Genomic DNA, 13925 nt, shown 5'->3' on the forward strand with positions numbered 1-13925 from the left:
GGCCCGAGAGGGTTGAACGCTTCTGAACCTCTGATGTTTGATATGGTATCAGAGCCTTTCCACTAAACAATCCCGATCCAATCTATGGCTAGTTCGTCCAAGATGACAGCCATCAATCCTTTCGGAGGAAACACAATCTCAGAGAAATTAGCCAAGAACAATTATGCGCTATGGAAAGCACAAGTTCTTGCATCGGTGCAAGGAGCTCGACTTGAAGGACATCTCACCGGCACGACGGCGGCTCCGGCCATCACCATCTCTGTGCCAGGAGAGAAAGAAGGCGACAAGGCCACCAGGGCGGCAAATCCCGCCTATGATGAATGGGTGGCTACGGATCAGCAGATCCTAGGGCTCCTGCTGAGCACCCTGTCCAGGGATGTTCTGGCGCAGGTGGCCACATGCAGCACTGCAGCTACTGCATGGAGCATGCTGGAGGAGATGTATACCTCCATGACAAGGCACGCTTCATCAACACCCGGATTGCTCTCTCCACCACGAAAAAGGGCGATCTGTCTATCACCGAATATGTCGCCAAGATGAGGGCGCTCGGTGATGACATGACGGCGGCCGGCAAGGTCGTCGATGACGAAGATCTCATCTCCTACATCATTGCTGGCCTCGACGATACATATGAGCCGGTGATCTCTTCCATCGTTGGCAAGTCTGAGCCGATGTCTTTTGGGGAGGCTTTCTCTCAACTGCTCAGTTTTGAGCAGCGCAACAATCTTCATCAGAACGGCGACTCGTCAGCAAATCTGGCGAACCGAGGGCGCGGCACCAGCAATGGCAATGGAGGCCAACGCGGACGCGGCAGTAACAATCGTGGACGCGGCAACAATGGAGGCAACAACGGCGCCAATCGCGGCAGGGGTGGCCGCAGGCATGGCGGCTTCAATGGAGGTCGTCAAGGAGGCGTTGACACTAGGCCCAAGTGTCAGCTATGTTACAAGCGAGGACATACGGTAATAAACTGTTGGTATCGCTATGATGAGGACTTTGTTCCAGATGAGAAATATGCAGGTTCTGCCACCTCCTATGGTACTGATTCCAACTGGTATGTGGATACCGGGGCGAGTGATCACGTAACTGGAGAGTTGGAGAAGCTCACCGTTCGTGATCGCTACAAAGGACACGATCAAGTGCACACTGCTAGTGGTGTAGGTATGGAAATTAGCCATATTGGTCACTCTTTTGTTAAAACCCCCAGTCGTGACATTCATTTACGTAATATTTTGCATGTTCCTAAGGCTAACACAAATTTAGTTTCTGCTCAACGCCTTGTTTCTGATAACTCTGCCTTTATGGAACTGTATTCTAAATATTTCAATCTTAAGGATCTGGCCACGAAGAAACTTCTGCTTAGGGGGTCTTGCCGTGGTCGTCTCTATGCTCTTCCATCTACACCGCCTCATGCACACTCAACCAAAGAAGTTTATGGAGTCTCCAAGCCATCCTTTGAACGGTGGCACAGTCGTCTCGGTCATCCCTCCTCTCCTATTGTAGAGAAGGTTATTAGTAAGAATAATCTCCCATGTTTAGTTGAGTCTAATAAACAGTCCGTGTGTGATGCCTGTCAAAAGGCAAAGAGTCACCAGTTACCTTATTCTATATCATCTAGTATATCTGGTCATCCTTTAGAACTTATTTATTCTGATGTCTGGGGTCCTGCTCCCACTTCTGTTGGGGGCAAACATTATTATGTGAGTTTCATTGATGATTTTAGCAAGTTTATTTGGATTTATTTAATTCAATCTAGATCTGAAGTTATCCAAAGGTTTCATGAGTTTCAAGCTCTTGTTGAACGATTGTTTAACAGAAAAATCATAGCAATGCAATCTGACTGGGGAGGAGAATATGAAAAACTTAATTCCTTCATAAAAAAATAGGTATTACCCATCATGTGTCCTGTCCCCACACGCACTAGCAAAATGGCTTAGCTGAAAGAAAACATAGACATATTGTAGAAGTGGGACTTGCTCTCCTTGCCCATTCGTCTATGCCATTAAAATATTGGGATGAGGCTTTTATTTCTGCTGTTTACCTCATTAATCGTACTCCTAGCAGACTCTTGAAATTTGCAACACCTTTGGAACGTTTTGTTTAAACAAACAGCTGACTATAAGCTTCTTCGTGTCTTTGGGTGTGCATGTTGGTCTCATCTCAGACCGTATAATGCTCGCAAATTACAGTTTCGCTCGAAACAATGCATTTTTCTAGGATACAGTCCTTTGCATAAAGGGTTCAAATGTCTAGACCCTCCACTGGTCGCATTTACATCTCTCGTGATGTAATTTTTTATGAGAATATTTTTCCCTTTGCTTCCTTCCACCCCAATGCCGGAGCAAAATTGCGTTCTGACATTTTATCCTTGCCATCCCATCTTGATATTCCTATAATTCCTGGGGTGCAACAAATGAGTATCACTGTGGCTAATGTTCCTATTAATTCTGCTAATCAATTATTTGGAGATATGCTGCCTTCACAGGAAAAATCGGCGGTACTAAATGATGACACAGCTGCTGCAGCTGCACCAGTAGATGCCACACGTGATCCCCCTCCAGCCTCTCCTGACGCAGCGACAGCCGTCGCAAGGACGTTCTCCCACTCTCCAGTGCCAGCTCTCTTCTGATCGCGTGCGTGTCGATTTCTCACCGGCGCACTCACCCGTGAGCATGCAGTCTTCAGCCACGTCTCCTGATGCATCCATTGACATAGCGGTGCCATCCACGTCTCCTGATGCTACTGATGCAGGGGAGGCAGCGACACAACAGCAGCAACAGGTAACATCTAGACCGGCCACGCGGTCACAGAGTGGTATCCGTAAGGAGAAAATCTATATGGATGGTACGGTTAAATATAAAACTACCTTCCTTACTGTTATCGGAGAGCCTGAAAACCGGTTACAGAGTGGTATCCGTAAGGAGAAAATCTATATGGATGGTACGGTTAAATATAAAACTACCTTCCTTACTGTTACCGGAGAGCCTGAAAATTTAGATGATGCTTTAAAAGATGATAATTGGAAAAAGGCTATGGATGTAGAGTTTATGGCTTTACAAAATAATAAGACTTGGCATTTAGTTCCACCTCAGAAGGGTAGAAATGTTATAGACTGTAAGTGGGTATATAAAATTAAAAGGAAACAAGATGGGAGCCTAGACAGATATAAAGCTCGTCTAGTTGCAAAAGGATTTAAGCAAAGATATGGCATAGATTATGAAGATACTTTTAGTCCTGTTGTTAAAGCTGCTACAATCAGGATCATTCTTTCTGTTGCTGTTTCTAAAGGATGGTGTATGAGACAGCTAGATGTTCAGAATGCTTTCCTTCATGGAGTTCTTGAAGAAGAAGTTTATATGAAACAACCTCCAGGTTATGAAAACAGCTCTTTGCCAGGGTATGTGTGTAAGCTTGATAAAGCACTATATGGTTTAAAGCAGGCACCTAGAGCTTGGTACTCTAGGCTTAATAAAAAACTATATGCTTTAGGATTCCAAGGGTCCAAGGCTGATACTTCGTTGTTCTTTATAACAAAGGAGATTTGATTATATTTGTACTCATTTATGTTGATGACATTATTTTCACCAGTTCTAGACAGGAAGCTATTCCAACCTTACTTAAAGACCTACAAAAGGAGTTTGCTCTGAAGGACCTTGGAGATCTTCATTACTTTCTTGGTATTGAGGTAATCAAAGTGCCTAGTGGTATAATTCTCACTCAAGATAAATATGTCAATGATTTGTTGAGAAGGGTAAATATGTTTGGTTGCAAACCAGTTAGTACACCTCTGTCTACAAGTGAGAAATTATCTATAAATGAAGGAGATCCATTAGGACAAAATGATGCCACACATTATAGGAGTGTAGTTGGTGCTTTACATTATTTAACATTGACTAGGCCTGATATTGCTTTTCCTGTGAATAAGGTTTGTCAATTTTTACATGCTCCAACCACATATCACTGGGTAGCTGTTAAGAGAATTTTAAGATATCTGAAACAATGTACTAGACTTGGACTTAAATTGAGTAAGTCTAAGTCTATGTTGGTAAGTGGTTATTCAGATGCAGACTGGGCTGGTTCCCTAGATGACAGGAGATCTACAGGAGGTTTTGCAATATTTTTAGGAGATAACCTTGTGTCATGGAGTGCACGAAAACAAGCTACTGTTTTTAGATCTAGTACAGAATCAGAATATAAAGCTTTGGCTAATGCTACAGCAGAGATTATGTGGGTGCAAACTTTATTGACAGAATTACAAATCGAGAGTCCTTCCATGGCAAAATTATGGTGTGATAACTTAGGAGCCAAGTATCTTTCGGCTAATCCGGTTTTTCATGTTAGAACTAAACATATAGAGGTTGATTATCATTTTGTTCGAGAAAGAGTTTCAAGGAAATTATTGGAGATTGAGTTTGTGCCTACAGGAGATCAAGTTGTAGATGGCTTTACAAAGGCTTTGCCAGTTCGACAGTTAGAAAATTTTAAGTACAATCTTAACTTAGGAAAATTATGATTGAGGGAGGGTTTTAAACATGTAATACAATTGCGTGTGTATCTACGGCTTGGTTAGCTAGATAGATATGAGCAGTTAACGCTAGATAAAGTTTGTTGTAACAGAATAGGACCATATCTATCCAGCCACCAACGTAAATCCTTGTAACCCATGGCGATGGTTATTATCGCTAATATAAGATCAACAAAGGTGCGGCCCGAGAGGGTTGAACGCTTCTGAACCTCTGATGTTTGATACCTGTCCCCATTTTCATTTGTTTCAACTATATCATTTTGTTTGAATTATGTTGTTATGCTTATTGTGTTGTTTGGACGATGTACAGAAACTTTGTTTGAACTATGTTATTATTCTTATTTTTTCCCAACAAAATTAAGTACGATGCTTTGATCTTGTATATGGATCATTACAGGGAATTTTATTAAGCTATTATATGAAAGTCTAATTTCTTCCATTCTCATCTGAGAGCGTCAACACAAGGAGCTATTTTGAGTTTGAGAATGTACGAACAAAAAAGGCATTTCAATACTCCTTTTCCTTTTTCCCTAGAAAAATAATTCAATCAAATTATGTACTCCACAAGAATGAAACACTTGTTATTTTATTAATAAAATAGGGGAAGCCTAACCTATGACGGGCTGACAATGCCAACTTGACGGGTTTTAGCTATGGGCTCGTCAGTGGTAAGTTCCTTCTGGATATTTTATTTTAATAGCTAATAAATAATATCCAGATAATGAAATGCAATCATAACAATTGTTGTCTACGAGACAACGAGGGTGATTGTTTCGCCCACATATTTACAAATAAAAAATAATTTGTGAATAAAATATTTATATACTTCTTAGTGATCTAAAAAGTTAAAATTGAAAAATAAACTTCAGTGAAATAAACCTAAAATCAACTACAAATTTAATGTTGAAAAACCAGATTTTGAATTATAAACATACACAGAAGAGGAAAGATGGGGGTGGTTGATATATTGTATTAAAAATATAAGGGGCATAAAATACCCTAGAGCTTATAATATTTTTAAACCATTTTTTCATCTTATAATACTGTGTACTTTCATCTAACTTGCCTCAAACTTCATCTATCCTATATGGCTCCTCAAATCATGCGCACTTTTCATCTATCATCTCTACATGTATCCTAATATAAAACTATCATCTCTACATATATCCTAATATAAAAAAGAGGAGTTGATTTATCAATCCTATAGTACACAGACTTGTATTACTCACTGGAAAAATCTAACAGCTTAAATCATCTGCATCAAATTGGATGGTCCACGTTCCATCTACCCTCCTTCCTTTTACTGGTTCCCCAAATCACACGCACTTTCCATCTATCATCTCTACATGTATCCTAATATGAAAAGGAGGATTTGATTTATTATTACTATGGGAACTTTATGAATGACTTATAATATTATATATTTGCACAAAAACTTTGAGAAAGATGAATGATTAAACATGGATCCAAAATTCAAAGATGTCGTAAAAATACACAGGGGATTATTACTACTACCGTGTCAAAAAAACCACCCACTATTTTTCTATTTATCAATCTGAATTTATATAATTATTTTAGATTATATATATATTATATAATTTAATTTATGTCTATCCCAACTTATTTATTTACTATCGATTTTGGATATTTGTTTGATCATTCATTTTTAAATATATAAAATATTAATTATTTTATTATGACTTTGATTTATCACTGAACGGACTTTTAGGATGATCTATAATATTATATATTTGCACAAAAACTATAAAAAAGATGAACAATCAGACGTACAAAGTTCAATATACTTTATGGCTGCCCAAATTTTCACAATATCTCTGTCCTCCATATATATATAATTATATATACATATATATCATAATTTACTTTATGGCTGCCCAATTTATTTATTCGACGCCGTCTATTTTTGGGCCTAGGTTTGATCATTCGTGTTTATATATATATATATATATATGACCTATAATATTGTATATTCATTAAAAAAACTTTGAAAAAGACTAACGGTTATAGATCCGAGGTTCAATAGTGTCATAAAAAACTGAGCAGGTATTACCAATACCACTGTGTCAAAAAAAAAACTCCGTTGTTACCTATTTATCAATATGAAAATACATACATACGTACGTACGACGTACGTACGTACTTACATATGTATATATATGTTATAGATAATATGTATATTACATAATTTATTTTATACATCATAATATTTCATTAATTATTTATAATAGTGCATAATATTTTAATTTAAATAAATGTATGTGTGGGATGGTTATGAGCTAAGGAGACATTCAACCTGCTGGCATACCGCAAGATATCCTTAAGTGAATCGCTAAATGATATATTCAATTAATAGGCTATATTGTATTGGTCATGGTGTTACTTAATGCTAGTTCTTCTTTATACCAACAACTTGTTAATTAATGTTATAACATTATATTATTTTTCTATTTGGATGTGTTTTATTCATCATATGATAATATTATTGGTTATATATATATATAGAGACCATGCTATTGCACTTTGCATTAATTATACTTGATACATGTTTAATTATAGTTGATACATAACGTGAATCAATTTTAAACTTGATTGTATTTTGATATAAAATAAATTTAACAATTGATAGAGTAGAAATCGTATTCTAACGACGTAGCGTTAGCACGAGCAAATTACTAGCGTAGCGTTATTTTTTGCACATAAAAATTTATCGAGAAGATAGCAAATATGTATAAGATGGGTAATATAGTCATTTCAAAAATATTTAACGGTCAGCTAATGGTCAACTAGCGGAAATGGTATAGAGGATATCCAAATAAAAACTCAGGGGTATACAAAGGATGAGATAAAATTCAGGTGTATAGAAGTGATTGAACAAATTTTCAGCGGCATGTAAGGAATTTTCCCTTGTAGAAATACTAGTAGGGAATAGTATAGGACCAAACACCATCACCAGATACAGATGATCGTTTGAATATGGTGTGGAATAGATTGCAACAATGAGTTTGTCAATCTAATAAGTCGTGCCCCCTTGGGACCGCATGCCCCCCTTATATACCAACTGGCTGGGCCTTATAGATAGAAACGTAATCCAATAAGATCAAGCCTATCCGACCTAGATAAGATCAGATCAGCAATCTAGGGATACAATTCGGATATTATCATACGCCTAACCGACCCGTCCTAAGATTACATCTTTACAATTTTCTTCCTTACTCGAGACCCACTTTTTCGTTTAGATATGTATAATATACGATATACCCCATATCTAGGTATTCCATAACAGCCCCTAGAGTTCTACATAGCCACGCAAATCACTCTTTCAGATTCTTGATCATCAGGAATATCTTGACACATCATGTTAAACATCTCTCGAGTGTTTACTTCCCCAAGATGATTGTAGAGGCTATGGAGGGCTCTGAATAAAGGAAAAAACTAGGTCTATCAAATAGATGCATATATTAGGTGTAGCTCAGACTCCGTGCTTAAATAGGAAAACAATTTAAACATAGAGTGTGATAAAGACTATATATACAAAAAAACCTAGGTGCATCAAGTTGATGCATCTAATAGGTGTAGTCTCTGACTCATGCTTAAATGTGAAACAATTAAACATAGTCTAATAAGGGCTTTAACCTGTGGCCTCCTTGAAATACCAAGTAATCCCAACTCAAGCGACACTCTTTCGACTGCTCACACACATGAACGGTCTCGGATCGGATTGCTTTCTTCCGAGCGATTTAAACCCGAGTGGTTTGTAGATGCAAAATGTCATAATATCTCAAACAGATAATTGAAAATTGTTTCGCTTAGGAATATATAATTCCTTTTGTCACATCCAGATGTTTTACCCTAGCCAAAAATTAATTAAGTAAAACATTAAAAATAATGTGTTAATTAAATAAAACATTAATTTAATTATATGGAAGCTTTTTAGATATTTTAAAATGTCCCGAAAGCATTTTAAATTGCTAACAGGGTTTAAATTTGAATTTTAAAGAATAAAATTTGTTGAAATCAACTTAATAAAAATCGGTAAAATTGGAAACAATTTCTTTTTTTCCCTTTTCCCTTTTCCCCTCCTTCCATTTTCACTTTTCCTTTTCCTTTTTCCCTTCCTTCTTTCTCTTTTTCCCTTCTCCCTTCCCTCTCTTTTCCTTTCCCTCCCTTTCGGCTGGGCCGACAGCCCTCTCCTCCAGCCCAGCTCTCCTCCTCCCTCTCCAGCCGGCCTCCCCTCCCCTCCCTCTCTCCTGGGCCAGCCCAGCTCCCCCGGCCCGCTCCGCTCCACTCGTATCTCTCTCTTCTCCCGCTCTGGGCCGAGTTGAAGCTGCGGCCCATCTCCCTCGCGCCCAAGTCCCCTTCGTCTCCCTCCCTCCCAGTCACCTGTCGGGATTGCCTCCAACGTCCAGCCAGTGCCCTACTCGCGCGTGCCGCGACACGCCGCGCGATGCTGCGTTGCCCCGCTGAGCTGCGTCGTCACCTCTCTGAGCTGCGCCGTCGCCTCGCCGTGGCCGTCGCCTCATCGCGTCGCGTCGCGCTGCCGTGTATGCTCGCGCCTCACCGCGTCACTCGTGTCCGCCTCGCCGCCGCGCCGTGATGCCGCGCTGCCGCGTCGTCCCCTCGTCGCGGCTCAGCTGCGCCGCGCTCATCCCGCGCCAATTGTCGCCGCTCATCCCACGCCAATCATTGCCGCTCATCCTGCCCACGCAATCCCCACGATTGCCGCCAGATTCCTCGCCACCAATCCCGCGCCCACGATCAGGCCGCGATCCCGTGTTGACGTTAAAAATATGATCTGACGTGTCACACATGAAGGCTTGGAGTCAATCTTAGACAGCTCCAGTGCAGAACCTAAATTCTTAGTATGATGCGCGGGCGTGCCAGTCAGTTTGATCCTGCAACTGACAAGATAAATGCTAAAACAAGCTGATCGGCTTTCGAGCCAATAGGCGACTAAATATCCAGCCGATCGATGTTGATGCTGCAATGGTTAGCTGATAGGATGAGCGATCGGACGTAAAAAGCTTGGATCGGCTAGAAACTTGATACAAATAGACTGGAATTAAATATTAGACCAACGTAATCCACCAAGTTACTCATTATATTAGTTGATCGTACGAGTCCCTATAACCAGATTGAACTAGACGTACAGAGATTGGACTTAACCAAGACAATATGCAGTCGAGCACGATAAGATTATAGAAAACATGAAGATCGGTAAGGCTAATGAATAAACTGACGAATTACTTGAAATAAACAATGAATCGTACGTTACGACCGGCTAAACCCAATTTGTGTATGACTCTCACAAGCCGATGCAACATAACTGATTGCCGATCTAACTAAATCAAGCCGATTGGTATAGAAATAATGCAGGAAAGCAATCGACTACTCTATTAATGTAAATATGACAAGCATGTAGATCGCCAAAAATCATCGGTTGTAGATGACGGACAAACAATCAAGATCTATAAAATATCTAGCCCAGATTACTAAGAATAATCATAGAAGATCGGACCCAACCGAGACAGTTCAAGATTAAACCTAGCAATTTCAGGATAGATACTAAATAGATCTAGATTGCAATCAAGCCAATAAACCGATGACTGGTAACTTATCGGCTGGTACTCCGATAAAACAATGAGCAAAATACATCCATCTGATATAAACCATCTGACAAACGCAATCTACTAGATCGGACCTAACCGAGACAGTACTAGATTGAATATGTCAAACAGCAAATATCAAACCCACGTAGATCGCCCAAAGTGGTCGACCAGATCAACTCAAAACACGAAAGTGATCCAAGTTGAAACTGATATGATAACTAGCAATTGCGGAACTAGATTAGAAGATCAGACCGAACCGAGACAGTTTTAATCTAGCCGAACGATCACCGTGGCCCGGCGGAACGATGGACTTACCCCTCCGCTGGAGATCGAAGCGATGCAGCTCCGCGTCAGGTGCCAAGTTCCGCCGGAGTTGAAACCTCAGACAAGAGGGTGGCGATGCGCCGAAAGAAGTTGATCTAATTGATGTGTAGATGAAAAACAATGACCCTGGGCATACATATTTATACTCTCGGGTTGAGGCTAGGCCATGTTGGACACGACATATAACTCCGAATAGATAAAAAGAAATAACAAACTCCTAGATAGATTCTATCTCTAACACACAAGTCCCGATTAGACTCTAACAACGTTAGAGATAAAGGGAAAATATAAACTAACTGTAATTAACAGATAAAATTAAATTACACGGACTCTAATTATTCCCAAATCTATCTGTAACATTCTAGTCCCAATCGAACTCTATTTCTTATCCGATCCATACTCCATCGGCTGATTCTGAGTCATATTCCGCCTGGTCTTCTATCCGATTGCCTTGTTTCCTGTTTGATCCGGTCTTTAACCATAGATTAATCCATAGCGATGATTTGCTAAAATCTGGCGTTAACACCCCGCCGCCAATCTTGCCCGAAATGGCGACCACAATTGCTGATCGTTGCAAATCTCGCATCGCCGCCCCTCTCGCTTGCCCTTTAAATCCAATCCCCCCGGTAGCATCGTCGCTCCCCTTTGCTCCTCTCTCGTGTCGCCTCCCAGCCTTGTCGCCGTCATCTCCTTCGTCCTCGACTGCCGGACGCCAAGCCTCTGCCGCCGATCTCCATCAACAGGCACCGCTTGCCGCCGCTCGTTCGTGCCTCCACCATCATCGTCGTCTGCCACTGGTGAGCTCGCTCTCCTCCCTCCTCACTCTCCCTTCCCCTTCCCTGGCTCGCCGTCGTGCACCGCCTGCCACCCTCGTTGCATGTCGCGCCGTCACGCGTGTCGCCTCTCCTCTGTCGCCGCTTTCCTCCAGTTCCTCGCCGTACCACCGCCGGTATTCACCGCCATCGTCGTGCGCAGCCTCACCGTGGGCGCCACTCGACGCCCCACTGCATAGCCGCCGCGTGCCAACCTCGTTCTCCGCCGTACTCCGCCACCACCTGCCGTCGCGGTAGCCGCTTCCCCCTGCACTCTCCTTCTTGTCCTTCCTCGGTCGCCTTCTTCTCTCCCTGGCCACTTCCTTTTCCTCTCCCCGCTTCACCGTCGCCGCCCCGCCGTGCAAGCCCCACCGCCCGCTCGACCGAGCCGGCCTCGCTCCTCTCCCTTCGCCTGCACTGCCACCGCCATGCCGAGCCGCCGTCTCCGTAGATGCATCGCCACTGCTCGCTAGTGCTCGCCACCACCGGCACTCGTCGTCCGCCGCCGCCGGTCGTCGTCGCTACCGCCTCCCACCGGCCGTCACCGAGCTAGCTGCCGCCTGCCGGCCGAGCTCTCCTTCCCCTCCACTATTTCGGTCAAGCCCTCTCCCTCCTCTATCTTGAGCTGCTGGCCAGTGGGGCCCACCTATCAGCGACCGTCCCCAGTGACCAGTCGGACCTCTTTGCTAGGCGTCAGCCTCCCTCTCTCTTCTTGGCTGGGGTTACCAGCCCATGGCCCCATCTGTTAGCCACCTGCCTTCCTAGCCCATGGGTCCCACCTATCAATCTCTCTCCCCTCGGCTGTCTCGCCAACAGTTGGGGCCCACTTGTCCGCATATCCTCCTCTCTCCTTGCTGACATCATCGCCTCCATTAATTACGCAATAATTCAATTAAGGTTTTTCTCTTTAGTTTAAAAACACAGTTACACTTCTCAAATTCACAACTAATTCATCTAGTCTTTGTTTTAGTCTATTCAAATTTCATTAAATCTAAAAAAATGTCAAGAATACATTAAAAATAGTTTCTTTCTCTGTTTCAGTAGTTTTATAGCCTGTTTTTGCCTGTTTGCTTTGTTTGTCGTAGGTTTTGACTCCGTCGAAGCGTTGTTCGTTCTTGAAGTCATCGCTCAAGTTTCTCGTGGGTCAGAGCAAGGCAAGTGGCACCTTATCCTTGAACATATTGATCCGATGATTGCAAAAAATACTCGCTTTACATTCAAATATGCATTGTATTTAAATGTATTTACTTTATTTATTTATTGGGCAATTACTTTTATATCCGTTGATTTCCCATTATTATTATTTCCATTCTAGGGTTAATTTGACTAGAATTAGGGTTAGAAAATGCTTAGCCATGCTTAGTTCAACTAGCTCATGGGTTAATGTTTCGTTAATGCTAGAGGGTTAATTACCCGTCAAGGGTTAATGCCAACTAAAATATTGCTTATGGTGGGCTGTGGGTGCATGGCTTTGAGAGTCGCACCCATGGCAATTAAGGACTGGTTCTCGGGAAACCCTAAAAGTCTTACACATACTAACCACAAGCCGAAATGGGTAAGGTGGGATTTGAAGTGTAGCTTTGAACTATTTGACGTACCTAGGCAAGGGTGGGCGTGATGGAGTATGGATGGGAGTCGTGGTGTAACGATGGCCTATGTTGCTTCCTGATTCACCAAGGCATAAGAGGGGAAAACCCGACTTGGTGTAAAGAAGGGGGTGAAACCTGAAGTGCGGTGCGATTGAATAGGGAGGGTTATGCGATGGGTCCTGATTCCTTTCCGTGGTATTGTGGAGATACACCGTCACACGTTCATGTGTAGTGGAACTGTATCTTGTGGGTAAAGTTGTACATCTCTGATCAAAGTAAAGGTATGGGGCGAACTGACAGATTCACTGGGATTAGTCAAATCTTTAATAAATTGATGAACTTAGAATTGGTTTGACCCTGCGTAACTGTTATAACGTTAGCAGTGGTTTGGGTCTGTCGCTACGTGGTGTAACGTTAGGCTGAAGGTTGACCTTGTCGCTACGTGGTTTAACGTTCGACAGCGGTCTAAGCCTGTCGCAACGTGCATGGTGTAACGTTGGACAGCGAATGAATATTTTAAATGCTTACTTTACTTTTTATTCAGTCTATTTTATCTACGGTTTTGCTAATTATTGCAGCTTTGTGCAAATTAACCTTAGCCTATTCTTGATACCCAATTGCATTCATTATTCTCCTCTCTTGGGTGTTACTTGCTGAGTACCGTGGCTCGCACTCAACCTTGCTTAATTTTTTCCCCTCCAGAGCAAGTGCAAGAGCCTATGTTAGAAGGAGGTAGTTCCCAAGATTGAAGTGAGGTTTTAGTGCGCCGTCAAGAATGCCTGTGGTGTGGAGCCGTCATCGTCAAGCTGAAGCTGAAGATTAGATGGTTTTTGGTTTGTTTCTTTTTTCACTGTATTTCGATAGATAATTGTTTTTATTTGCTTTTAAGTTGTGAAACTGTGTATTAATTTGTCACAGTGTGTACTCGAATTGATTCCTAAACCAAAATTTAATATATGCTATTGTTCAGAAATTGATGTAAATTTCTGGGCGTGACATTTTTAAAGAACAATCATTAAAATATGAGTAATTAAATCCCGAGTAACTC

General features: G+C 41.8%; 1 non-coding gene across 1 annotated transcript; it reads left to right on the forward strand.

The window, feature by feature from the left end:
* Positions 1–575: 575 nt before the first annotated feature.
* LOC121055861 lies at positions 576–714 on the forward strand. Its single transcript, XR_005812846.1, has one exon. It is a non-coding gene; the product is annotated as a small nucleolar RNA Z247 (small nucleolar RNA).
* Positions 715–13925: the final 13211 nt, after the last annotated feature.

This window comes from Oryza brachyantha, chromosome 11, assembly GCF_000231095.2.
Source record: "Oryza brachyantha chromosome 11, ObraRS2, whole genome shotgun sequence".
NCBI classification, from domain to species: Eukaryota; Viridiplantae; Streptophyta; class Magnoliopsida; order Poales; family Poaceae; genus Oryza; species Oryza brachyantha.